The sequence below is a fragment of the Macaca thibetana genome, chromosome 5, assembly GCF_024542745.1.
Source record: "Macaca thibetana thibetana isolate TM-01 chromosome 5, ASM2454274v1, whole genome shotgun sequence".
Taxonomy (NCBI): domain Eukaryota; kingdom Metazoa; phylum Chordata; class Mammalia; order Primates; family Cercopithecidae; genus Macaca; species Macaca thibetana.
The window spans coordinates 102,473,270-102,500,495 of record NC_065582.1 but is presented as its reverse complement, the minus strand read 5'-3'; the positions used below and the strand labels follow the sequence as shown (position 1 = coordinate 102,500,495).

At 37.6% G+C, this 27,226-nt stretch overlaps 1 protein-coding gene across 1 annotated transcript in view; it reads right to left on the bottom strand.

Annotated features, from left to right (window-relative positions):
• The window catches only part of MAPK10 (mitogen-activated protein kinase 10), a 445,883-nt gene extending 419,885 nt beyond the window's left edge, over positions 1–25,998 (bottom strand). Inside the window, exon 1 of the mRNA XM_050790476.1 lies at positions 25,852–25,998. The gene's annotated coding sequence lies outside the window, so the exon portion shown is untranslated. The remainder of the gene's footprint in view (positions 1–25,851) is intronic.
• Positions 25,999–27,226: the final 1,228 nt, after the last annotated feature.

Below are 27,226 nucleotides of genomic sequence, written 5' to 3'. Positions count from 1 at the left end.
GGAACCTAAAAGTTACTCCAAGATATATAGTAAAGGTAAAGATTTGAGATCCAAAAACCAATTAGGAAACTATTATAATATTTATATGCAGAAGACGTGCCTCTAAGAGATCATTCCCTTTATAAGGCTGAAGATGCATTATAAAAATACCTAAGGTGTTTTAGTCCGTGGGCTATTAAATAATATGTATGGTGATGTTCTGACAGCTCATGGAATTCCACCAACCTTACTTCCCACACTCCATTTCAGACGTACTTCTTCAAGTCTTTTTTTTTCAAGTCTTTTTTTAATTTTTTATTTTTTTGAGACAGAGTCTCGCTCTGTCACCCAGTGGTGCCATCTCGAACGCTGCAACGTCCACCTCCCAGGTTCAAGCAATTCTCCTGCCTCAGCTTCCCGTGTAGCTGGGATTACAGGCATCTGCCACGACTCCTAGACAACTTTTGTATTTTTAGTAGAGACAGGGTTTCACCACTCCTGACCTCAAGTGATCCGCCCACCTCGGCCTCCCAAAGTGTTGGCATTACAGGCATAAGCCACTGTGCCTGGCCAACTTCTTCAGGTCTCTGTTTCCACTGATTTGACCCAACTTAGGTTCTCACACTCTGCCTAGTCTTTTTGTGAAGGAGTCATAGTTCGACTGGCTGCCTGCTCTCAATTTGGGCTTCACCCCAGGAATCTCCCTCTTGAATCATGCATGGCCTCCTTCACAAGCCCACCCTACCCTCATGTCTAGAAATCATGAGGGTAGCGTGATCATGAGGGTAGTGTAATCATGAGGGAAATCATGAGGGTAGTGTAGGTCCAGGGCTTTGGACTCCTGTTAATCTGAAAAGATGAATCAGAAAAGAAGAATTGTGACTAATTTGATATGAAGACAAAGAAGAGAGAAAAGCTAAAGCTGACTCCAATAATTCAAGCATAATTGACCATAAGAAATATGTCCAGCTGGCAGATAGAGATAGGGAAATAAATCTCAGAGGAAAATGTCAAGGCCAGGGTGGATTTGAGGAGCATCTCAATGAACCGCCTAAGGAAAGACCGTAGTGAAGAAACAGCAGAATGTCAAGGACCAAGTTCAGTGTTCAGCGTCAGGAGGAAGAAGTAGAATCAGCAAGGAGATAGAGGAGTGACAGAGGCAGAAAGGCTTTTAGAGTCTTGAAACTCAAGCAAAGAAAGAATCAACATGTAGAGGGACTGACAACATGGAAGGCATTGGAAGAATAAGGACTGACAAAACCTGTTTTTCTCCTAACGGAGTTTAATTTCCCAAAACAGTTCTTGTTGGTTTAACAGTATATAGTCCTGTGGTAATCTTAAAGCAAAAAGAATAGTGCTACCAACGTTATTTCTAATCATAAAACGTGTCTCTACTAGAAGCTGCATGTATTTGTTTAGCCATTTTACAAAGTTTGAAAACATATAAAAGATATGACATGTATATATTATATAAAATGACTCCAGGTAATTTTCTGTTTTTCTGTATTAAAAAAAAAAATTTAGGCTTTAATATTTTAACTAGACTACTACAAACACACTTGTTTTGTTTTGTTTGTTTGGAGATTTCAGTTTTTCTAAGACCTTCTTTAAACTATCCAATTTTATGACTTATGCAATTTGCTTAGCCTATGGATTCTCTTCTCTGCTTGAACTCATTTATTCCACAGCAATGTCACAAATGTCACAGAGAGCTATATTTTAAATATATGTCACAAATAAATTAAGATCCTTTTCTGGCCAGGCACAGTGACTTACACCTGTAATCCCAACACTTTGGGAGGCCAAGGCAGGCAGATCACATGAGGCCAGGAGTTTGACAGCAGCCTGGGCAACAAGGCTAAATACAGAAATTAGCTGGGCATGGTGGCACACGCCTGTAATCCCAGCTACTCAGGAGGCTGAGGCAGGAGAATGGTTCGAACCTGGGAGGCAGAGGTCGCAGCGAGCTGAGATCGCGCCACTGCACTCCAGCCTGGGTGAGAGAGCGAGACTCTGTCTCAAAAAAAAGATCCTTTTCTATGATTCAGTCTGCATTAAGCCATGCTAAGCATTCTCTCATTCAAATGTTTGTTTCCAAAAATCTCTGTATTCATTTCCTTTTCAGTGTTTTGGCCTCTCACTCTTTCATCTGAAGAAACAAATTAGTTATGGTTATTTATTTTGCTTGTGTTATTTCACTTTACAGTATGCTATATTACTGTTGAGTATGAGAATATAATGTTTACTGACTACAATGCTAGAATTTTCCTTTTCTTTAAATGTCATTTTTCATTATAATCTTTAAGATGCTTATGTTCAAGATAATTGGTCTGCCACTATGGATTGGATGTTTAAATCCTTTTCAGAATAAAAATGCAAGCAGATTGTGAACTTTACCCTAACATACAAATTCCCAACTAAGATGCTGTTTCCAACTTGAAGTATATGAAACATTTTATTATTGGGTGATCAGAAAATCTGGCCTTTTCAAATTTTCAGCCAGGGGCTAGAGAAGTACACCTCCTCTGAAAAAAATTTAGAGGAATGGTGGGAGACAAAATAAATTTGCATTTAAATTCCATCCTAAAAGTTGTGCTTGTTCAACCCACCAGTTCCACAAGTTGGGAAAACGTTACATGCTGCAGACCCCTTTTAGGGGACTCATAAAATACTTGAAAAACACATCGGGAAAGCTGTAGGCTAAATTTCTTCAGTCCTGTATATCCCAAGCTTATTCGAGCATGGATCCCTTTCTGTTCCTGTGTCCTGGAATCGGATAGCTCTTGTGCAAGTCATTTTGCCCAGTTTAGCCTGAATTTCCCCATCTTTAAAATAGAAATAATACTAGCACCTACCTCATATTTCATTTGAAAGGATAAAATGGTTTAATGAATGTATTTAGCACATAAAAAGTATTCTATAAATGCTAGGGAAGGAAAAATCATCTGCAGAAAGTCAGTGCCTAATTTTTTATCTTTTCAACTCTATCGTTTTTTCGGAAAAAAAAAAATTAAAGCTATGGGCGGGCACGGTGGCTCATGCCAGTAATCCCAGCATTTTGGGAGGCTGAGGTGGGCAGATCACGAGGTCGGGAGATCAAGACCATCCTGGCTAATGCGGCGAAACCCCGTCTCTACTAAAAATACAAAAAAATTAGCCAGGCATGGTGGCACGTGCCTGTAGTCCCAGCTACTCAGGAGGCTGAGGCAGGAGAATCGTTTGAACCCGGGAGGCAGAGATCGCAGTGAGCTGAGATCATGCCACTGCACTCCAGCCTGGGTGACAGAGCAAGACTCCACCTCAAAAAAAAAAAAAAAGAAAAGAAAATTAGAGCTGCATTAATTGATCAAATATGGTTTCCAAGTCAATGAAAATAATCTATGTCACTCTCTCAACGATGCAACGTTCACCTTTCATAGCTAACCAAAGATGAGTCTAGTGGCCTCCTACTCTCCTCTGACTACCATAGTTTCCCCATTGAAACTCCACTCATACCTCCCTCAGTCAAAAGGATCCCTTTCTTGTCTGCATCAGAATCTTCCTTCCTCCTTTGTCTCATTTATCTCTGAATCCATAGCACCTAAGTTCTATCCCACATCAGGTGCCCAATGAATGTTTAAGGAAAGCAGAAAGGAAAAAGAAAACGAAAAGATGGAAGAGGAAGAGAATTAAAATGTTTCATTTCAAGACATGACCGATTACACAGCATTCTCTAACTTATATTGACAGGTTAGAAGAGTTGGACTAACTTCTATAAACAAATCTCTTGTTTCATCTCTCTTCTTCAAATATGCTAAAATTTTTATACTTTATTTCTGTTCTTTAGTGAGTGACCTAAAATACAAAATGTATAGCTATCTTAATATCAAAAGATATGATTTTTCCCTCTTCTCAATTATTATACAGACTTCACATACTTTAATTGAGGCCACACTTTCTTGTCTTGAGAACTACTGTTTTCTGGTATTTTAACTTACCTGGATCTTTTTTTAGCTCTGTCAAAAGACAAAATTACAACAAAAATCTAACTGGCTTTTATTTTCACTTCTAGAATCAGCAACACCTTATTCTGTAAAGCAGAATGAGTGCTCCATTGAGCTCAACAGAGGAGGCTGACTTTACAGGCAGAAAAGGGGCTGAAGAAAGCAGAAACAGAACAAAAAGCAGACTGGTTGTTTTTTTGTTTTTGTTTTTTGTTTTTTGTTTTTGAGACAAGGTCTTATTGCTCTGTTGCCCAGGCTGGAGCAGCGCAGTTGTACAGTCATGGCTCACTGCAGCCTCAACCTCCCAGGCTAAAATGATTCTCCCCTCTAAGCCTCTCCAGTAGCTGGGACCACAGATGTATGCCACTATGCCTGACTAATTTTTGTATTCTTTGTTTTTGTATTTTTTGTGGAGACAAGGTTTCACCATGTTGCCCAGGCTGGTTTTGAAACCCTGTGCTCAAACAATCCACCCACTTTGACCTCCCAAACTGCTGGGATTGCAGCCATGAGCCATCATACCTGTCCCTCAAAGTTACTTTCTTTATATAGGGTTAAAACAAGGGAACTTTCCTGTTATGCTGACTCAGGTTGACTGGAATATTCTGTTTTGGGAAAACTAAGATAGACAGATAGATAGATAGATAGATAGATAGATAGATAGATAGATAGATAGATAGATAGATAGATAGATAGATAGATGATAGATAGATAGATAGATAGATACGTACGTACGTACATACATACATACATAGACAGGCAACTTTTCTCATTTTTTCACTGACAATTATGACTTGTCCCTCTGCCTTGAGAAAAGTGCTATGTTTTTTCAAAAATAGAAATGGTATATTTATCAGAGTCCTTCCACAGCGTAAGACTAAGGAATTCCATTCTTATTAACATTTCACAATTTCTTTTTTTAACACAAATTCTCTTCACCCACAAGACATATTCACAGTAAGCAGAATGTAGCCCAATACTTGAATTTATATACTAAATGATAAGGAAATAGCTGTACATCATCGTTATCTCCGAATAGACTGAGGATCCTTTTTCATCTTTCAAGATGCAAATTTCATCATCCCATTGGATTTATTCTCTGCATAAAACGTTAGCATTTACCAAGGTTCTTGTGGGTTTTTGTTTTTGTTTTTGTTTTTGTTTTTAGCATAGGAGGACTTCTGAAGAATCACTATATGTGAATAATAGTATTATTATTGAACAAGGATTTTAAAAACCACATTACTCATTTTTGGTATATTTTCAATATTTTTCTTTCTCTCTCTCTTTCATTTTTGGAAGATTATCTGGGTCTGCCACTTGCTTCCTCAGCACAATTGAACACATAATTACTATGTAAATTTAGGTTTCCACATGCTTCCAGGGGAACATAGACCATTTGGTATTGGAGATTTCGAAGCCTTAATCATTTGGAATATGGTACATTTGACTTAATCTGTAAAATGAAGATAATTCTTATCTGCCTCGCAGGATTTTATATAAGGATTAATTACTTAATTTTGGTTAAGCAATTTGAACATGAAAAACATTATATAAATGAAGGCAAGTCCTAATATTATTAAAAAAAGAAATTACTGAGCAGAGAAGCACAGATATCTTTTCTGTTTATTATTCTGTTATTATCATATTTATTATTAGATCATTATCTAATAATTTTTTAGATTACAAAATATAAAACAGGTAGGGCACAATGGCTCATGCCTGTAATCCCAACATTTGGGAGGCCAAGGTAGGAGCAACATAAAGAAACCCCCATCTCTACAAAAAATAAAAAAATTAGCTAGGCATGGTGGCACATACCTGTAATCCCAGCTACTGGGAAGGCTGAGGCAGGAGGATCCCTCGAGCACAGGAGCTTCTGACTGCAGTGAGCTATAATTATGCCACTGCACTCCATCCAGCCTGGGTGACAGAACTAGATCCTATCTCTGTTTTAAAAAAAAAAAAAAAAAAAAGGTAAAACACATAACTTTTTTTTTAAATACCTGATACTCACATTATGTGTTTTCCTTTCTTCCCAAAAATATCATTGAGTATATCATTACCATTAAAATCTGTGATTCCCTAATATTGTAATATTAACTTATTTCATAAAATATTGTGATATGGCTCAGACCATTGAAGTTATTTTTGGTTGGGAGAGTATTGATAAGAAATGGCAAGTCTCTTTTAAGAATTATTTGCTTTAAGTTGAAAAGTCAGGTATATATAGATATACCTTTAATATCAAGTCCCATGACCAATGATGAAGGAATGCACTCCATTTTAATCAAGGATTTAAAGATGCCCTACTATGTACCCATGTAGATTCCTGGTCATATGAAAGAGTACTCAAGAAGTAATTATTGATTGAAAATCCAACATTCTATAAGAAGAGAAGGAAGAATAAAACAAACATAAAACTGGTCCATGTTATTAAATGTATCAATGATTTTCATTTTCTACAACATAAAGTATAAATTCATTGGCACAGTACTAAAGTCTTCGTCTACCGCCCAACTTTCAAGTCTTATTCTTTCCTACAACCAACATATTTTCCAAGAACATGCAGTGGGGAAAGGACAGTCTTTTCCGTAGATGATGCTGGAAAACTGGAGAACTATATGCAGAAAAATGAAACTAGATCCCCTATCATGCACCATTGGTCTGGGCAAAGAGTTTTTGTCTAAGACCTAGAAAGCATGAGCAACCAAAGTGAAAATGGACAAATGGGACCACATTAAGCTAAAAAGCTTCTGCAGAGTAAGGGAAACAATCAAGTAAAGAGACAGCCCACAGAATGGGAGAACACATTTGCAAACTATCCATCTGACAAGGGAATAATAACGAGAATATATAAGGAAGTCAAATAACTCTGTAGCATAAAAACAAATAACCAGTTTAAACATGTGCCAAAGATCTGAACAGACATTTCTCAAAAGAAGGTATACAAATGGCCAACAGGTATATAAAAAACCTGCTCAACATAAGTGACTATCAGAGAAATACAAATCAAAACCACAATGAAATGTCATCTCACACCAGTTAAAAGGCTTGTATCAAAAGGACAGGCAATAACAGTTGCTGGCAAGGATGTGGAGGAAGGGAAAACCTTGTACACTGTTGATAAGAATGGAAATTAGTACAGCCACTATGGAGGACAGTAGGAAGGTTCCTCAAAAAAAAAACAGGACTACCATATGATGCAGCGGTCCCATTGCTGGTATGTAGCCAAAAGAAAGGCAATCAGTGTATTGAAGAGACATCTGTACTCCTATGATTATTGCAGCAGTATTCACAATAGCTAAATACGGGATCAACCTGTGTCCATCAATGGATGAGTGGATAAATAAAATGTGATCTATATACATAATGGAATATTGCTCAGCCATAAAAAAGAATGATATCTGGTCATTTGCAGCAACATGGATGGAATTGGAGGTCATTACATTAAGTGAAATAAGCCAACCACAGAAAGACAAATCCTCACATTCATATGCGGGATCTAAAAAAGTGAATCTCATGAAGATAGATTGTAGATTGGTGCTTACCAGAGGCCAGGAAGGGACTAGGAGATAAAAGGGAAAAAAAGAATATAAAGGAAGTTATGACTGCTGAACTGTCCACTTAAAAATGGCAAAGATGAGGCCGGGCGCAGTGACTGACCAGACCTGTAATCCCAGCACTTTGGGAGGCTGAGGCGGGCGGATCACCTGAGGTCAGGAGTTCGAGACCATCCTAACCAATATGATGAAACCCTGTCTCTACTAAAAATACAAAAATTAACTGGGCATGGTGGCAGGTGCCTGTAATCCCAGCTACTCAGGAGGCTGAGACAGGATAATTGCTTAAACTGAGGAGGCAGAGGTTGCAGTAAGCCGAGATCACGCCATTGCATTCCAGCCTGGACAACAAGAGCAAAACTCCATCTCAAAAAAAAAAAAAAAAAAAAAAAAAAAAAGGCAAAGATGGTAAATTGTATATGTGTATTTTACCTTAATAAAAAAGATTAATTTTTTAAAAAAAGAAAAGAAAATATATGAGGCCATCAGAGCACCCACAGGCCATGACTAGAGCCCGAATATTTAATGCAGCCCCATTAGCTCCTGTCAATCAGCAAAGGCTAGCTCCTCATTAGTCACTTTTGCTCTGGCTGTTACGTTAGCTGTAGACTCAATGCTCACTGAATGAATCCTCTAAAACCCAATTTCTGGAGTGCAGTTCTGATAATTATAGGCTTACTTAGTTAATAGTATTTATTTGGTTGTAATCTTACTTATTGAGCTGAGCCAAATTCAACTAATATCAGAAACAAAACCTTCCAGGACTAACAGCCAGTGCAACTTTGCCTAAGAATCGTTGTGCATATTAAATCATATCAAAGTCAAAGTCACCATCTAACCACAAACCTATTGATTAGATTTATACCAAATGTTTGTCCAAAAAAAAGTAATCATATTTTGTTAAAAATTCCTATACAGAAGCTGAAATCAATTTCTTTTTTTTTTTTTTTTTTATGTTTCAAGATGAAATAACTTCAGAGAAAACTTTGAGGAAAGTCCTATTCAAGCAGGGAACTTGGAGAGTTCATAACCCCTCTTCCCTGGAGTTTATACTTCTGGCAATCTCAGTCACTTTGAGCAAAACTAGACCCTGAATATAAGTGTAAAGGGCTCTGAGTAACTCCTGAGTGGCCAAAATAAAAGTCACAAAGTCTGAGCACTAAAATCCTCTTAGTTTTATTACAATACTTTTTAGTCATTTTATGTTTTTATTGATTTTCCAATTGTAGCACATTTGAGGCAGAAAATTACTAAAAGAAGTTACAGTTACACGCAAGCATAATGATAGCAATAGAAATTGTAGCTAACAACTCAGTGAGTTAAGAGATAGGAAAACTATCAAAACTTTGACAAGACAGCAAACACATGGCAATCGATGGTCATTTAGTATAGGCACCAATGTAGCCGTTTTTTAATGTATTTTAATTGTTTTTTAATTTTTCATATTCTAATGGTTTTGTTGCTGATATGTAGAAATAAAATTTACTTTTATATATTGACTTTGTACCCAACAACAACCTAGCTAGATGTACTTAATTCTAAAATTTAGTTGTGGGGGCTATTGGATTTCATATGTATCCAGTCATGGATACATATGAAATGTGATATAAAGATATAATATTGACTGTTGTATAGCTAACATATCAAGATATATGAAGATAGTAACATGATTATTTTACATCTTCCTTCCCAATACCTATACCATATTTTTCTTGCCTTATTTCCCTGGTGGGGACCTCACATATAAAAACAAATTAAATAGACCGGGCGTGGTGGCTCACGCCTGTAATACCAGCACTTTGGGACGCCGAGGCAGGCAGATCAAGAGGTCAGGAGATCGAGACCATCCTGGCTAACATGGTGAAACCCTGTCTCTACTAAAAATACAAAAAATTAGCCAGATGTGGTGGCATGCACCTGTAATCCCAGCTACTCGGGAGGCTGAGGCAGGAGAATGGCGTGAACCCTGGAGGCGGAGCTTGCAGTGAGCTGAGATGGTGCCACTGCACTCCAGCCTGGGCAACAGCACGAGACTCTGTCTCAAAAAAAAAAAAAAAAAAGAAAGAAAAAATATATAGAAATGATGATAAAGGGCATCTCCTTGTCTCTGCTTATATCAGAGAAAAAGTTTTCAACATTTCACCTTTAAAAATGTTTGCCCCAGATGTTTTATGGATACTCTTTGTTAAATTAAGGAAGCTCCCTTCTCTTCAGTTTGCTGAGAGGTTTTTTAAATCATGGTGGGATATTATAGTTTATCAAATGCTTTTTTTTTGTTCTATTTAGATCACTAAATGATTTTTCTCTTGTATTCTGTTATTTGTGCAGAATTACATAAATTGATATTTCAAATGCTAAGCTCACTTTGCGTTCAAGGAAACCCACATCATGGATTATGATATACTATCTTTTATAGGCTGCTAGATTCTATTTGCTAATAACTTAAGATTTTATACATCTTTGTCTGTGAGAAAGATTAGCCTATAATTTTCCTTTACTGTTATGTCTTTGTCAATTTTTTATCAAGTATGAATGATGAGGTTGTAGAGGAAATTGAATTCTTATACACAGCTGCTGAAAGTATAACCACTTTGAAAAGTTATTTTAATATCTTCTTATGCTGATATATGCATAACCTATAATCTCACAATTCTACTCCTAGTGATATACAAAATAGGAATAAATACATACATGTACCAGAAGACATGTTCAAATATGCTCATAACAGCATTATCTGTAGAGCACAAAACACAAAACTGGGGGAAAAACATAATTGCCCCTCAAAAGTAGAATGCATAAATAAACTGTACTATGCTCACTCAATGGAATATTCTATAACAGTAAAAAAGGAAGAAGTTACTGCTATACATACCATCATGAATTAATCTCATAAACATGTTGATCAAAAGTCAAATGAAAATGAAAGTATATGCTGAATGATGTCACTTATATAAAGTTCAGAAGTAAGCAAAACAGATCTATAATGCTAGGAATTCAGGGCGTTGGTTACCTTCAAGAGGGAATTAGTCACTGGTAGAGGGCATAAATGGGGGAGGAGGGATTCTGAATTACTAGTAATATTCTAATTCTTGATTTGGGTGGCAATTTCACTTAGTGAAAATTTATAGAGCCATGTGCTTACATTTAGTATGTCTTTATTGCATGTTATACTTTAATAAATACGCTTATAAAAGAGATCATTGGGTACAAGTAATTAAAAATGTGATCGTGCATTTTATCTTTATGATGATCATATTACAAAGTGTAAAATTGGAGGTTGTGTTAGTTCAGGTATTGCAAGAAGCATCTGCCAAGAAATGATTTAACATGCAAGGGTCGGGCACAGTGGCTCATGACTGTAATCCCAGCACTTTGGGAGGCCAAGACGGGTGGATCATCTGAGGTCAGGAGTTCCACACTAGCCTGGCCAACATGGTGAAACTTTGTCTCTACTAAAAACACAAAAATTAGCTGGGTGTGGTGGCGGGTGCCTGTAATCTCAGCTATTCGGAAGGCTAAGGCAGGAGAATCGCTTGAACCCAGGAGGTGAAGGTTGCAGTGAGCTGAGATCGCGTGTTTGCACTGCAGCCTGGGTGACAAGAGCAAAACTCCATCTCAAAAAAAAAAAAGGAAATATTTTTTGGGAAATGCCTGTGTGACAGAAATTGAGGGGACCAGTAAGGCTGAGGGAACCATCAGACTACCATGCCAAACTTGCATGGTAAAGAAAGGAGGGAGGGGAGGAAGCATACCACATTGTGGTGCAGTAAGTTTCAATGAGGCCACTGGGGAGCCCCGTGACTCCCAGGAATGGGCCTACTTTAGTATCCCAACTAGTCACTAGCAAATTGTAGCAAAGGATTTCAGCACAGCAGCCAGGCCCTTTGGTCAATCATGCTGACTGTGGTTCGAGGTCTGCAATGTGCATTCTTATGGTGGCCAAGAGGTTTCAGCATATTTTCTTTTTCCTGTTAAAAAAGATTTTTACTTTTATTTTTTAAAATTGTTATTTGACTTTTTAATTTACCTATGGTAAAATTAACACTTTTTGATGTACAGGTCTATTAGTTTTGAAAAATGCATATAGTCATATCGCTGCAACCACAATTAAGATATTTATCAGTTCTCTCACCCGAAAAGTTTCCTTGTGGTGCACCTTTTTTTCTTTTTTTTTCTGAGACGTAATCTCGCTCCGTCACCAAGGCAGAGTGCAGTGGCGCAATCTAGGCTCACTGAAAGCTCCGCCTCCCGGGTTCACGCCATTCTCCTGTCTCAGCCTCCTGAGTAGCTGGGACTACAGGCGCCCGCCACCACACCCGGCTAATATTTTTTTGTATTTTAGTAGAGATGGGGTTTCACCGTGTTAACCAGGATGGTCTCGATCTCCTGACCTCATGACCCGCCCGTCTCGACCTCCCAAAGTGCTGAGATTACAGGCGTGAGCCACTGCGCCTGGCCCGTGGTGCACATTTAAAGTGAGCCTCTCACCCCATCTCCAGCCTCTGGCAAACATTACTCTCTTTCCTATTCCTATAATTTTCCCTTTTCTAAAATATAAATTAAATCATATATTATGTAGCCTGTTCGGTATTCATGCATTTGATATTCATTCACATTCCTGTGTGCATCAATAGTTAATTCATTTTTATTGCTGATTAGTCTTCCAGTTTATGGATGTACCACCACTTTTTTATCCATTCATCAGATGAGAACATTTGGGTTGTTTCCAATTTGGGGCAATTGTGAAAAAGCCACCACAAATATTTGCGTATATGTTCTTATGTAGACAGATGTTTTACTTTCTCTTAGATAAATACCTAAAGGTAGAATTGCTGGGTCATATTGTAAGTGTATGTTTAATGTTAAAGAATCTGTCAATCGGTTTTTGAAAGTGTCTGTACTATTTTCGATTCCTACCACCGAAGTGTGAGAGTTCTAGTTGTTACATATTCTTATTATCACTTGGTTTTATCAGGTTTCTTTGTTTCTTATTTTTGTTTTAGCCAATCCAATAGGTGTCTAGTGCTAACTCATTTCTTCTTTGGTAAAGCATCTCTCCAAATATTTGTAAGTATGATATATTTTAATCCATGAAAAAAAAAATCAGCCTTCTAGCCCCAAAATTTCTGTTCAAACATTTCCTGAGTCTTAGGTGATTGTTTTTATATGAGAAGAAATATAAAAAACATTTGAGAAATATAAAAAACATGTTAAAAAATAACATCCTCAAAATGTAAATCTGAATGGGAATACAAATTTTTCTTCTGAAGTAGTTTTGCAAAAATAAATATTTCAGGATATTTAACCACCAAAACAGCACAGGCACTAAACAACCGCGCTGGACACAAGATATAGACTAAATGTGTCTCCAGGATATACTAGCTGAATATTTGCCCTGGCTGAGAAAACATAGCAAAATTCTCAAAACATAGGCATGTTCTTTGAACTATAAATTCCATATTTAATAATGTATTATAAAGAATTAATTAAGGAACATAGAGCTGTATATATTTATACACATATACATGCCAACACACACAAGTACATTCAGTGTTGTTTGTGATATAAAATGCTGAACATGGCTAGGTGCCCTCATGCCTGTAATCCCGGCACTTTGGGAGGATGAAGCAGGAATATCTGTTGAACCTAGGAGTTCAAGATCAGCCTGGGCAATATAGTGAGATCCTGTCTCTACAAAAAATTAAAAAATTAGCCAGGCATGGTGGCACATGCCTGTAGTCTCCACTACTTTAGAGGCTGAGGTGGGAGATTGCTGGAGCCCAGAAGGTTGAGGCTGTTGTGAGCTGATCATACCACTACACTCAAGCCTGGGTGACAGAGCGAGATCCTGTCTCAAAAAAAAAAAAGAATATATGTGTCCAATAATATGAAATTATTGAAATATAATATAATATAATATAATATAATATAATATAATGTGTCCATACAGTGGCATTTGTCATTTAAAATGATGTTTCAGGTATGGGTCCACTGATACTTAAAAAACTATTCATGATAAATCATTAAGAGAAAAAGGCGGACCACAAAAGGCATTACATGTTCCTCTTTAATTCCATGTGTGCATATGAGTGGGTGTTTGGAAATGTTTACACAGAATAACAAATATAATAATTGATGTTTTTCTGTCTGTATTTTCTGATTTTCAGAAACAAGTAATGCTTTAGTAATGGGGAGGGAGGAGGAATACAAGCAAAGCATTACAGAGAAATAAAAGCGTCATAATTAATTATTAATAGTGATAGATGAATCATCAAGAAAAACTTAAAATGTACTTGGTGTAGATTAAAGATTGCAGATTCATATAAAATATTAAACTATTATATTTAATTGATTAGGTTTCATTTGTATAGAGAAAACCTCATTCCTCAGCATTACCAGATATAGGAAATGGGATGTATTTTTGTGTGCGTGTTTGCATGTATATAATGTGTGTGTGACTGTCTTGTTTCTACAAAGTAAACCTGGGACTAGCTAGGCATTTTCACTTAGTCATAGATAATTTTTTACCTAGAGGGCAATGTTCTGATTCATCCCAAAGTCTGCCCCAGAATTGCTAAAATATCCTTATTCGTATTCTGCTGCAAGCATTGAGTTCACAGAGTAACTCACGCTTCAACAGTTTCTCTCAGTTTAGGTTCAAAGAGACCTACTTTTGCATTACATAGTTACAGAAACCATATGAACCTTTTAGCCACAAAGCACATGTTCCAGGGACATGCTATTTCACAACAGAAATTTCAGGCTTCAAACTATGGCTTTAAAATGGTTCATATGCCTGTGTAGAATTCTTTTTGCTTAAAGCAAGAAAGACTATGTCCAGAGTACTTTATATTTCTTTACTAGTCTCAGGCTTACTGATAATCAGAATACAGAGCAACAAGCATTTTCCTAAACAGAAGGTATTTTTATTTTCCAAGTCATTCAAAAGCACTGTACTTTTCAAACCAATTTCAAGCAAGGTCACAGCAACCTGACATGCCATGAAGACTGTAGTGATTTAAAAAACATGGACTAGGCTGTCAATCAGAGCAGAAACTCCACCCACACTAGGGACAGAGGAGAAACTTGATGGACAAGCATCTGTCTACTCCAGGGGCATCCAGGCTCTGCCTGTTGTCCCCAGGGAAGACTGTCCTGCTGCTTCCTGGTATTTTATTAATGAATAGAAACAGTAGTAAATTCCACCAGCATTTTGAAAAGATGTTTATTTCAATCCAGGGGCACAAAGTGGGCTGGGGGGTATCTTTTTGTGAGTTATTAAAGTATGTAGACAAAAATCAAAGAGGCTTAGCAAAAATTGCTACATTCCAGGGGAAATCCTGATGGAAACTAAATTAGCCTCTGACTACTCCAGAACAAATACAACTAAGGCTTCATTTTTCCATTTCTCCTTGATCATTTGATCACCAAAAGCAGATGTATGCATGGCATTTTTCAAATAAAATGACAGCTAGAGTAAATAATGCAAATAGATTTATGTGGTCTACTTTGAGTTGAATATGGTAGAACTTGTGACAATAATAATCCATATAATGTTATTTTTCAGAGTCATTCAAATTATTTCAATATTTCAATCTTTTTTCATAGTAATTTTATTTACATTCTTATTACAAAATTTTCAAAAATATATTAACTTTATCCTAATGGCAACTATGAGATAAATATTACTGTCCCTACGTCAAAGCAAAGAAAACTACAAGCACTTGGAGGTTAATTAGCTTTCCTAAGGTCACACATACTTACTAGGTATTAGTACTTTGTTATATTTGCTTTAAATATTTGCTTCTTTTTAGAAATAAAATATTACTCACATAGTGGCTGTCTCTGTTTTATTCCTCACTTATTTCAGTCCTCACTACATCCACAGAAGAAGAAATCACTATCCTAAAGATGGTATGTACCTTTCTGTTAGATTTTTATACTTATACACATATGTATCCATACACAACATATAGTATTGTTGTGTATCATTCTGTATCTCTTTTTTTCCTGCTCTGTTTCTGTGATAGAACAATCTTAATTAAATCCAGTACATTCATTTACCTGTGTTACAGTATTCCATGATATGAATATATCACAATTTGATTATTCATTCTCCAAATGACAGATATTTGGGATGTTTCAGATTTTTCAATATTTTAATAAAAATAATGCCACTGAGCCAAACTCCATTTTCCAGTCCAGCATGTAAGGATCTTAGAAGTCAAAAACACCATTCTAACAACAAGGCAAAGCTGAACAAGCTGAACATCAAACACTTTTCTGATCCATCAGAGAAGGGAGGTCACAGAGCAAAGTACTGCCCTGAAGAGACCGACAGGGACACTGTGAACCACAACTTCCCTGAGCAGAAACCTCTGAGGGAACCAGTGCCCAAGAGGAAAACCTAAATTAGAATTGAGGAATTGCTGGCAGCTCTGAATAGATAAGTTTGTGTGTTAAAAACTCCAAGGGGACTCAGTCTTAGCGGGGATGCCCACACTTTTGCAATTTTTACCTCCAGGAGCTCTATCAGCTTCTTACAGGGAAAATGAAAAAAAAAAAAAAAAAAAAAAAAAAAAAAAAAAAAAAAAAAACAACCCTTGTGTTTCCAGCTGGGAGAGGTGAAATAACCATTCTGAAATACACCAAAGCATTCTGCTCTACTTAACAACGCCTGCCCTCAGGAGAAATTAATTTACCAGCCCCTAACTTACTAGAGTTTTATTAGAGCCTAACCACCCTGCAGGAGCCAAAATATCCAACTCCTGTCACCTCTAGTTTTCCATGTGGAGAAAATAAAATACCCAACTCCAGCCCCCTCTAGCTATCCTGTCTCACCTAAGATGGGTGCAAGGAGAACCGAGAAGCACTTGTGAAGTTCACAGACCAAGGGCACAGCCTCGCTGAAAGACTGAGACCTAATCACAGGACTATTGAGCCCTTTCCCACCACAAACACACACACACACACACACACACACACACAAAATACATCTTACCACCACATCAGTAAAGGCTTATTTTTAGCAGTTCCTTCTACACAGTACATCATGTCCACCTTTCAACAAAGAGTCCGAGGCACACTAAAAGGCAGAAAGCACAGTTAGAAGAGTCTGAACAAGCATCAGAACCAGACTCATGGCATGAATGTTGGAATTGCCAGATCATGAATTTAAAACAACTAACTTGCTAAGGATACAAATGGAAAAAATAGACAACATGCAAGAACAGATGGGTAATACAAGCAGGGGGAAGGAAATTATAAGGAAGAATCCAAAGAAAATGCTAGAGATCAAAAACACTGAACTAGAAATGAAGAATGTTTTTGAGGAAAGAATCTGAGTTTGAGGATCTGTCAATAGAAACTGAAAAGTAAAAAGAAAAAAAGACTGAAAAAAAAAAAGTACACATTATCCAAGAACTATGCAACAACTACAAAAGGTGTAATAAATGCATAATGAGAATACCAGAATAAGAAAGTGAGAAAGCAACTAAAGGAATATCTGGAACAATAATGCCTGAAGATTTCCCCAAATTAATGTCAGACACCAAACCACAGATCTAGGAAGCTCAGAAAATACCAGGCAGAATAAATGCCCCAAAACGACAAAAAACATATTTAAATGGCAGAAAATCAAAGATAAAGAAAAATTTTGAAAGAAGCCAGAGGGATTTAATAAATAGTGTTGGCAGAACTGGATAAACATATGCAGAAAATTGAAACTGGACCTCTTCCTTACACCTTTTACAAAAATTAACTCAGGATTAATTAAAGACTTAAATGTAAAACCCAAAGCTAGAAAAACCATAGAAGAAAATCTAGGAGATATCATTCAGGACATAAGCGAGGGCAAAGATTTCACAACGAAATCACCAAAAGCAATTGTAACAAAAGCAAAAATTGATAAATGGGTTCTAATTAAACTAAAGAGCTTCTGCACAGCAAAAGAAACTATCATCAGAGCAAACAGGCAACCTACAGAGTGGGAGAAAATGTTTGCAATCGATCCATCTCTCAAAAATCTAATATCCAGAATCTACAGGGGACTTAAACAAATTTACAAGAAAAAAACAAATAACCCCATCAAAAACTGGGCAAAGGACATGAACAGACACTTCTCAAAAGAAGACATTCATGTGGCCAACAAATATATATTAAAAAAAGAACTCAACATCACTGATAATTAGAGAAATGCAAATCAAAACCACAATGAGATACCATCTCATGTCAGTCAGAATGGCTATTATTAAAAAGTCAAGAAACAACACATGCTGGCAAGGCTGTGGAGAAATAGGAATGCTTTTACACTGTTGGTGGGAATGTAAATTAGTTCAACCATTGTGGAAGACAGTGTGGCGATTCCTGAAAGATCTAGAACCAGAAATACCATTTGACCCAGCAATCTGATTTCTGGATATATGCCCAAACGAATATAAATCATTCAGTTACAAAGATACATGCACACATATGTTCACTGCAGCACTATTCACAATAGCAAAGACATGGAATCAACCCAAATGCCTATTAGTGATAGACTGGATAAAGGAAATGTGGTATATATACACCATGGAATACTATGCAGCCATAAAAATAAACAAGATCATTTCCTTTGCAGGGACATGAATGGAGCTGGAAGCCATTATCCTCAGCAAACTAATGCAGGAAGAGAAAATGAAACACCACATGTTCTCACTTATAAGTGTGAGCTAAATAATGAGAACACATGGACACAGGGAGGGGAACAACACACACTGGGGCCTGTCAGGGGGAGGGAGAGTAGCAGGAAAAATAGCTAATGCATGCTGGGCTTCATACCCAGATAATGGATTGATTGATAGGTGCAGCAAACCACCATGGCACACATTTACCTATGTAACAAACCTGCACATCCTGCACAGGTACCCTGGAACTTAAAATAAGAATAAAAATTAAAATTAAAAATTACACTGAAAAGCAAACAAATAAACAAACAAAACAAAAACAAAAAACAGAAAGAAGCCAGAGGGAAAAAACACTTTACCTATAGAGGAGCAAAACTAAGAATTGCATCTGACTTCTCAGAAGCCATGCAAGCAAGAAAAGACGGGGGTAAAATGGCAAATAAAACTACTAACAGATCCTGTGAAATCCTTCAAAAGTGAAAGAGGCTTTCTCAAAAATTGAGGGAATTTGTTGCCAGTAGACCTGCCTTGCAACAAATATTAAAAGAATTTCTTCAGAGAGAAGGAAAATAATACAGGTCAAAAACTCAAATTTACATAAAGAAAGGAAAGCGATTAGAGAAGGAATAAAGGAATAGGTAAAAGGTAAAGAAAAAAATTTTAATTTTTCTTATTCTTAATTGATCTCACAGATAACAGTTTGTTGAAAATAATAATAGAAATAATGTATTTGATGATAAATTATAGCTTATATATAAGTGAAATGAATGACAGTAGGAGAATGGAGGGCATAATACAAAGGGCAGAAGGGAAGAATTAGAAATACTCAATTATTGTTATAAGGTACTTGCAGTACCTGTGAAGCAGTATAGTTCACTTTCAAATGTATTTGAAAGTGGACTTGGATTAGTTGTAAATGGACATTGCATACTCTAGTGCAACTGCTAAATAAAGTAAAATCGCGGTAGCAATGTCCATTCCATAGATGCCATAGGTATCATCTGCCAAGCATTAAAAATAATAAGATAAAATATTTGAGAATTACCTTACCTAACACATTCAAGAATTTATTTATTTTTTGAGAGACAGAGTCTCACTATGTTGCTCTGGCTGGTTGAAAACTCCTGGCCTCAAGCAATCCTCCTGCCTCAACCTCCAAAAGCTCTAGCATTATAGGCATTAGCTGCCACACATGGCCCCAGTGAATATTTTTATTTTTTAAAAATGCCAGTATAAACGTTCATGTGGTTGTCTCCCTGAGCACATGTGGATGGAATTATTTAATCACAGGTCTTCAAAGGCATCCCTCTCTCTCTGCTAGGCATTATATTTATTCCCCAAAGTGGTTGCACCAATTTTCACTCCCACCAGCAGTTCTTGGTATGATATTTGCTATTACTCTCCATCCTTATTGATACTTCTTACTGTCAAACTTTTAAATTTAGGGATGTGAAATGCTATGTCTCATTTAATTTGCCTCCCCCTTATTACTAATAAGGTTGACCATCTTTTCATGTGCTTATCCTAAACTTCTTCTTTGAATTACCTGTTCATATCTTTATTTTTCCCATGTATTTGTCTTTTTTATTGATGTTTAAGAGTCCCTCGTATATTCTAAATAATAATTATTTGTTGTTTCCGTGTGTTATAAATACCTTCTCTCAGTCTTTGGAACTCATCTTTTCACTTATTTATGTTGCATGTTAAACGTTTATAACATAAACTGTCCTTATAAGCAGAAGCAAATTACTTGTAAATGCATACTGATATGGTTTGACTTTGTATTACCACCCAAATCTTATCTCAAATTGTAATCCCCAGGTGTTGAGAGAGGGACCTGGTGGGAGGTGATTGGATCATTGGGGCAGTTTTCCCCATGCTGTTCTTGTGATAGTGAGGGAGTTCTCTAGAGATCTGATGGTTTTTTAAGGGGCTCTTCCCCCTTGGTTTTGCTTTCTTCTCTCTCCTGCTGCCTTGTGAGGAAGGTTCTTGCTTCCCCTTCACCTTCCACTATTATTGTAAATTTCCTGAGGCCTCCCCAGTCATGCAGAACTGTGAGTCAATTAAACCTCTTTCCTTTAGAAATTACCCAGTCTTGGGTATTTCTTTATAGCAGTGTGAAAATGGACTAATACACATACTGTATAAACAAGGTTCTTGAAAATACTTTTCCCTGAGTTTACTGGTTTTGTTATTGTTATTTAACTTATTTTCTTTAATAGAGTATATGTACATGGCACAAAATTCAAAATACACAAAATGATAAACATAAACAGTAAATATTCCTTCTTCCTTCTTCCAAGACACTCAGTTCCTCTCCCATGATATAAACACTGGTGCTTTTCTTTTTCTTTTTTCAATCTATGAAGATAAACCATGAATTTGTAAACATTTATATATTTTGTTTTTCTACAACAATGGCAATATAGTACACTATTATATTCCTTGAAGTTTTCTCCTAAAATGTATATCTTAAAAATACATATATGTGTGTATTTCTAAATTATCTAGATTATCAGTATAGTTTGTACAGAATGAATTCTTTCTTTTTTACACCTGTCTATAATTCCATGAGCATAGGGGAATGTGTAGCCTAGTGAGAACATATGTCAGCTCTGGAGCATGATTAAATGATTTCAGTCCCAGCTCCCCTATTTATTAGGAGCAAGTTAGTTGTGCTCTCTGTGTCTCAGTTTCCCCTTTTGTAAATGAAAATAATAATGGTTCCTATCTCATACAGTTGTTGTGGGAGTTAAATTATGTTAATATGTAAAGAGCCTAGTAAATACTTAGCACATAAATACAAAAAAGTTAGCTCTTCTTATTCTCACAAACCAATTTTTATTTAACCAACCTGTTAGAGTCTATTTCATAGCTTTCTTTTCTTTCCATTAATATACTAGTACCACACTTTTAATTAATATAGCTTTATGTAGCATATACATATTAATATATGCTTAGCAACTCCTCCCTAAATTTCCTATTTTTTTGTTAGAGTTTTCTAGTCTATTGTTCCTTGATGATTTTTCCATATGAATCTTACAGTCAACTTGTCTAATTTTAAAAAATTCTGATTTTTTTAGACTAAATTTATGGATTAACTAGAGAAATGTCAGTTTTGTAATAGTAAGACTTCCTATCCAAGAACATAATATGCCTTACCATTTGTCCAAGTACTCTTTGTGTTCTTTAGTAATATTTTAACTTTTTAAATGTAGATCTTATAAATTTCCTGTTAACTTTATTCCTAGGTATTTCATCTTTTATTACTATTATAAATGGGCATTTTCTTCCATTACATGTTCTAACTCAGCAGTCCCCAACTTTTTGCACCAGGGACTGGTTTCGTGGAAGACAATTTTTCCACTGACCAGGGGCAGAGGCTTCAGGATGATTCAAGTGTGTTACATTTAACTGTGCCCATTATTTCTATTATTATTACATTGTAATATGTAATGAAAGAATTACACAACTCACCATAATGTAATATCAGTGGAAGCCCTGAGCTTGTTTTCCCACAACTAGTCAGTCCCATCTGGGGGTAATAGGAGACAGTGACAGATCATCAGGCATTAGATTTTTATAGGTAGTGAGCAGCCAAGATCCCTTGAATGCGCAGTTCACAATAGGCTTCCTGCTCCTATGAGAATCTAATGCCGCTGCTGATCTGACAGGAGGCAGAGCTCAGGCGGTAATGCAAGCAACTGTAAATACAGAGGAGGATCGCTGGCTCATCACCCCCACCACCCCTGGCCCTTGGGACCCCGCTAACCTCCTGCTGTGCAGCCCAGTTCCCGTACCAGTCTGTGGCCCCAGGGGTTGGGGACCCATGTTCTAACTGACTGTGGTTTGTTCCTTGTTTTCCAAGTGTCATTTTTAAATCTCCAGATCTAATCCTCTGTGAAAATGTCTTGCTCCCATAATCCATCAAAATCATCTGAAGTTCTGAGTTCACCAGCAAGTACTAACCAAAAATTGTCTACAAACTACAACTGTCTTTACGGTCATGAAAGTAACATTTATTTTAGAGACTTAGAACATAAATTCAAGTTAAAGCGTGCTTTATTTAAAACCACCAATGGTTTCAGTGACTCATATGTTTCAATAATATATTTATTTACTTATACCTCAATTTACCATAGTACCATGACATGAAATTAAAAAACATGACCCTAGTCAACTTTAATGTGATATATGAACAGACTATATGGTTCTGGGTGTACTAAGTATGGTGTACCCATCCTAACATGACCCCCAATAAGTCATGCCTGCTTTCGCAAAGTCTCCTTCAATGTGGAGGAAACTGTGACTTGCTTTTTAGCCAACAGAATATGGCAAAGGTAATAGGATAGTCACTCTCTTGATTAGGTTATATTACGTGGCAAAAGCGATAGCATAGTCACTTCCGTGGTTGTTACATTATATGTGACTTCATCGCAGAAGACTGGAGGACAAGATTCTCCTGCTGGTCATGAGAAGTAAGCTGCCACGTTGTAGAAGCACAAAGGGCAGTCTCTGGAAGCTGAGAGTTACCCTGGCTTATTGCTAGCAAGAATATGAGGACTTCAGTTCTATAACCTCAGGAGCATGCATTTTGCCAACAATCACAGGAGCTTGAAAGAGAACCCTGAGTTCCAGAAGGAAATGCAGCCCAGCTGATCCTTTCATTGTAATCTTGGGAAACTCTAAGCAGAGGAACTAGCTAAATTGTGCCTGAACTCCCAATCCACAGAAATGATGAGATAATAAATGTGTGTTGTTTTAAGCCAATAAGTTGTGCTAATTTGTTATAGCAGCAATAGAAAACTAATAAACTAAGTCAAATACTGTGCCTGAACATTATAACTACAAACAGTAAATATCTCTTACCATTTAGTAAATTTATGGTGGAGTTTAGTCAGAGTGAAATATCAGCATTATATAGTTTAATTATCTCCCTAAATTTACAATGCTGTGAGTAGGAAATTCCAGAATAACCCCAGACACTCCAAAGCTCAATATTTTGGCACAATTTTTTCACACCACATACTTCGAAACCTGAGCTAAATATTACTCATCAGCATTCAGAATTTGACTAAACTGAAATGTTTTATAAACGTAAAAGTCTATTTGAAAACGGAAAGTATTACATTAATTTATAACTGAAAAATGGGGGAAAAACAGAGATTTATTTTTAAATAATTGAAATCCTTCAATTATCTCTGCCTCTGCCTCATCAGTTACCCCTAGGGTATAAATTTTAGTGCTTTTCTTTTTTTATGGTCAGAGATGCAACCACAGTAACCTACCCATAGTTATAACTATAATAACATTTTCATGGCAAACCCAGTTTTCTAGAATTTCACATAATACAGCTATTTGAACACTTGCAACCCAGCATATGGCTTCACGCTTGACATTTAATGTCTCAGTCATAAAGCAAACTGTTCCAGCACTTTCAAAAAGAACATTAAGATGTTGGCTTACAAAATAAAATGCTGGCTAACCAAACTTTTTTAATGCATGCAGTCCTAGAATTCAAAAGTATTCTTTCCATTAAAAGTTATTTTATTTTTCTTCTATGATATACTATAAAAAGCTATAAAATTAGTGTCTGACATGCCATTTGGATGTAAATCCAAATCCTCAATCATGCAAAGAAAGGGATCATATTCAAAGTTAAGTTTTAGAGAGATTTTGTGGGGTATAGGCAAGGGTTTTCTGAAGAGGATGGAGATTTACAAGGTAACAAAGGCTTAAAGGAACTTCCCTTACTGAGGATCTCAGAGAGAAGCACAGACCACTAACACTGGAAGTAAGGCCAGATTCTATTTGTAGAGTCCTCTACAAATAAATAGGGTTGTCTTGACTCTTCAAATAAATTATATTTATCATTCGGTTTTTAAGTTTGTATGCCTACAGTGTTATCCCCAAACCTTCCAGAAACCCAGTACACAACAGCCTTATATTAGCAGTACTGTGATGAATTATTAAATAGAGTAAAATATATATTCTGGTGATGAGGCAGAGAGAAAAAGGAGACCTTCAGCAAACTACCTTGTTTTAGACTAGCATGGTAATAACACGAATAATAATGACCAACATTTATATGACATACTATATGCAAAGCATTTTATATGGATACTAACTCAAATAAACTACTTTAAGTTGACTTCCCCAGAACCAGACCCTGAGGCAAGGATTTGTGTGAAAGTGATTTAAGAAAGAGTGTTTCCAGGAGGAGTGGGAGTGGTACAGTGGGACCAGAAAGTGAAGGAGGCCAAGCAAAGGTGTGAACCACTTCAGAGGGATGATAACTCAATCCCACAGGAGCCCCAGTGTAAAACAAACCTGAGTTAGGTGCAACCCATGTGCCTGACGCCTGTGGAGCAAGGGAGGTGGAGTATTTATATTCCTAAAGTGGCAGTCATTCATTAAGGTTGGGGGAACAGGGGGTGGCACATAAATTCCCGGGTACTTTAGATCTCGAGTTCAAAGCAGGTTCTAAGAGAGGAGCTGACAGAAAAAGACACCAGATACCAGCTCAAGGGATGACAGCTCATCTGGGGCCTGTGTGCACAAAGATGGAAGAGAAATCATACAAGATATGAACAGGACATAACCCTCACAACAACCTGTAAGGTAACTATTTGTTTTATGTCCATTTTACAAGTGAAGAGACTGAAATGCAGAAAGATTAAATGAGATGCCCAAGATCCTATAGCCGATAAGTATCAGAGTCAGGATTTGAAACCAGATTATCTGGCTCCAGCATCTGCACACTCCTCCACCATATTATTAAATCAAGCACTAGAGCAGAGCATGCAGAGAGCCAAGGAAGAACTAAAGCCATGGTTAGGAAACAAACAATAGAGAACAGGCTAGAGCCAGGAATGATTTAAGATGCAGCCCAACTATACTAAAGTGACCCTTGTTAGGAGAGAGTGTGTAATTAGATCTATTAAGTGGTTAGTGCCAATCCAGGTATTAGACACTTGGGTTACACATAATATTCACTTTCACTCTAAGCATGCAAGGGAGAGAAATTATTGTAGGCATGGAAGCTGCTGTAGAAAAAGGGAAAGAACAAAACAAAATTTTATCTCCCTCTTCCTTTTCTTTCCCTAATTCCTACTTCCTTCTCTTCCACACACACAAACATACAACGCGCGCGTGCACACACACACACACACACACAAGTCTGAAAGCTTCTTTCAGTTTGTTTCGAATAATTTATTAAAAATGATTAGGAAAATTGGCAGAGACATTAAACTCAACACACCATAGCAAGGGACCGAGTCAGAGATTTTCCTGTAAGCTAAGCTTGCCTATAAAAATAGCTTGGATAACAAATAGCTTTTTAATTAATATTAAAAGCTAGTTGTAAAGGAGAGATCATGGCGGACGGGAGGCAGGACTGGACTGCAGCTCCCGCTCGGACCGACAGAGCAGGGTGTGGAGGCTCCCATCTTGAACTTTTGCTCCAGAAGAACTGCAGGAATACATTAGGAATGCCGCGAGAACCCACGGACCCTCTGAAGGGTCCTGCAGCACCCAGGAGACACCCCAAATACTATGAGCGCCCAAACTGTGGAAGTGGGAAAGGGAATTCCTCTGCCCCCAAACACACACCCCCACTGGGGAACCTGAAAGTCTAGATTACCGAGAAGATTCTGACCTTACCTGGAGCTGAGTCAATTTAGAGAGCTGAGCGAAATACAGGGGTAGAGGAAGCAGCGGCAAAATCCCTCTGGGCTTGCAGGGTTCCCTGCCAAGCCATTTCTGCCTGGCCTCACAGGGGTCCTTGAGGAGGGCTGCTGGAGGCACTGGGAAAGGCCGCAGGGAGAAGGAAAACTCCAGCTGAACTTCGTAACAATTTCAACTGATGGAGAAGTCTCTTGGCCAGAACTTGTGGGAGGGCATGAATCCAGTGTGCAGACTCAACAGATGGGGGAAGAAGGAGAGCCCTGTTTATTTTCACAGCTGGGAGGCTGGTAGCCTGGGGAAAGTACTGGGTCCTGCTTGCCCACTGCCTGGAGACAGACTTGGTGCTGTTGCAGGGGGCGCAATGGGAGTGAGACCAGCCGTTTAGGTTGTGAGGGAACTGGGTGAGGCCTGTGACTGCCAGCTTTCCCCCACTTCCCTGTCAAGCTGCATGACACAGCAAAGGCAGACATAATCTTCCTAGGAACATAACTCTATTGACCTGGGAACCTCACCCCCACCCTCCCCCAAAAGGAGCGCAACAAGACCCACCCAGGTAGAATCTGAGCTCAGACATGCCTAGCCCTGCCCCCACCTAATGGTCCTTCCCAACCCATCCTGGTAACTGAAGACAAAGGGCATATACCCTTGGGAGTTCCAAGGTCCCACCCACTGCCTGTTCCTCCCCATACTACCACAACTGATGCGCTCTTGAAAGCGCCACCTCCCAGCAGGAAGCCAACCAGCACAAAAATAGTGCATTAATCAGTCAAAGCTAAGGACCCTCACAGAGTCCTTTTCACCTGCCTGCCACCTCCACTGGAGCAGGTACTGGTATCCACAGCTAAGAGACCCACAGATGGTTCACATCACAGGACTCTGTGCAGACAACCCCCAGTACCAGCGCAGAGCCTGTTAGACTTGCTGGTGGCTAGATTCAGAAGAGAGATAATAATCATTACAGCTCAGCTGTCAGGAAGCCACATCCCTAGGAAAAGAGGGAGAGTACTACATCAAGGAAACAGCCTTTTGAACAAAAGGAACTGAACAACAGCCTTCAGCTCTAGACCTTCCCTCTGACAGAGCCTACCCAAATGAGAAGCCACCAGAAAACCAACTCTGGTAATATGACAGAACAAGGTTCTTTAACATCCCCCAAAAATCACACTAGCTCTCCAGCAATGGATCCAAACCAGGAAGAAACCCCTGATCTAACTGAAAAAGAATTCAGAAGGTTAGTTATTAAGTTAAACAGGGAGGCACCAGAGAAAGGCAAAGCCCAATGTAAAGAAATCAAAAATATGATACAAAAAATGAAGGGAGAAACATTCAATGAAATAGACAGCATAAATAA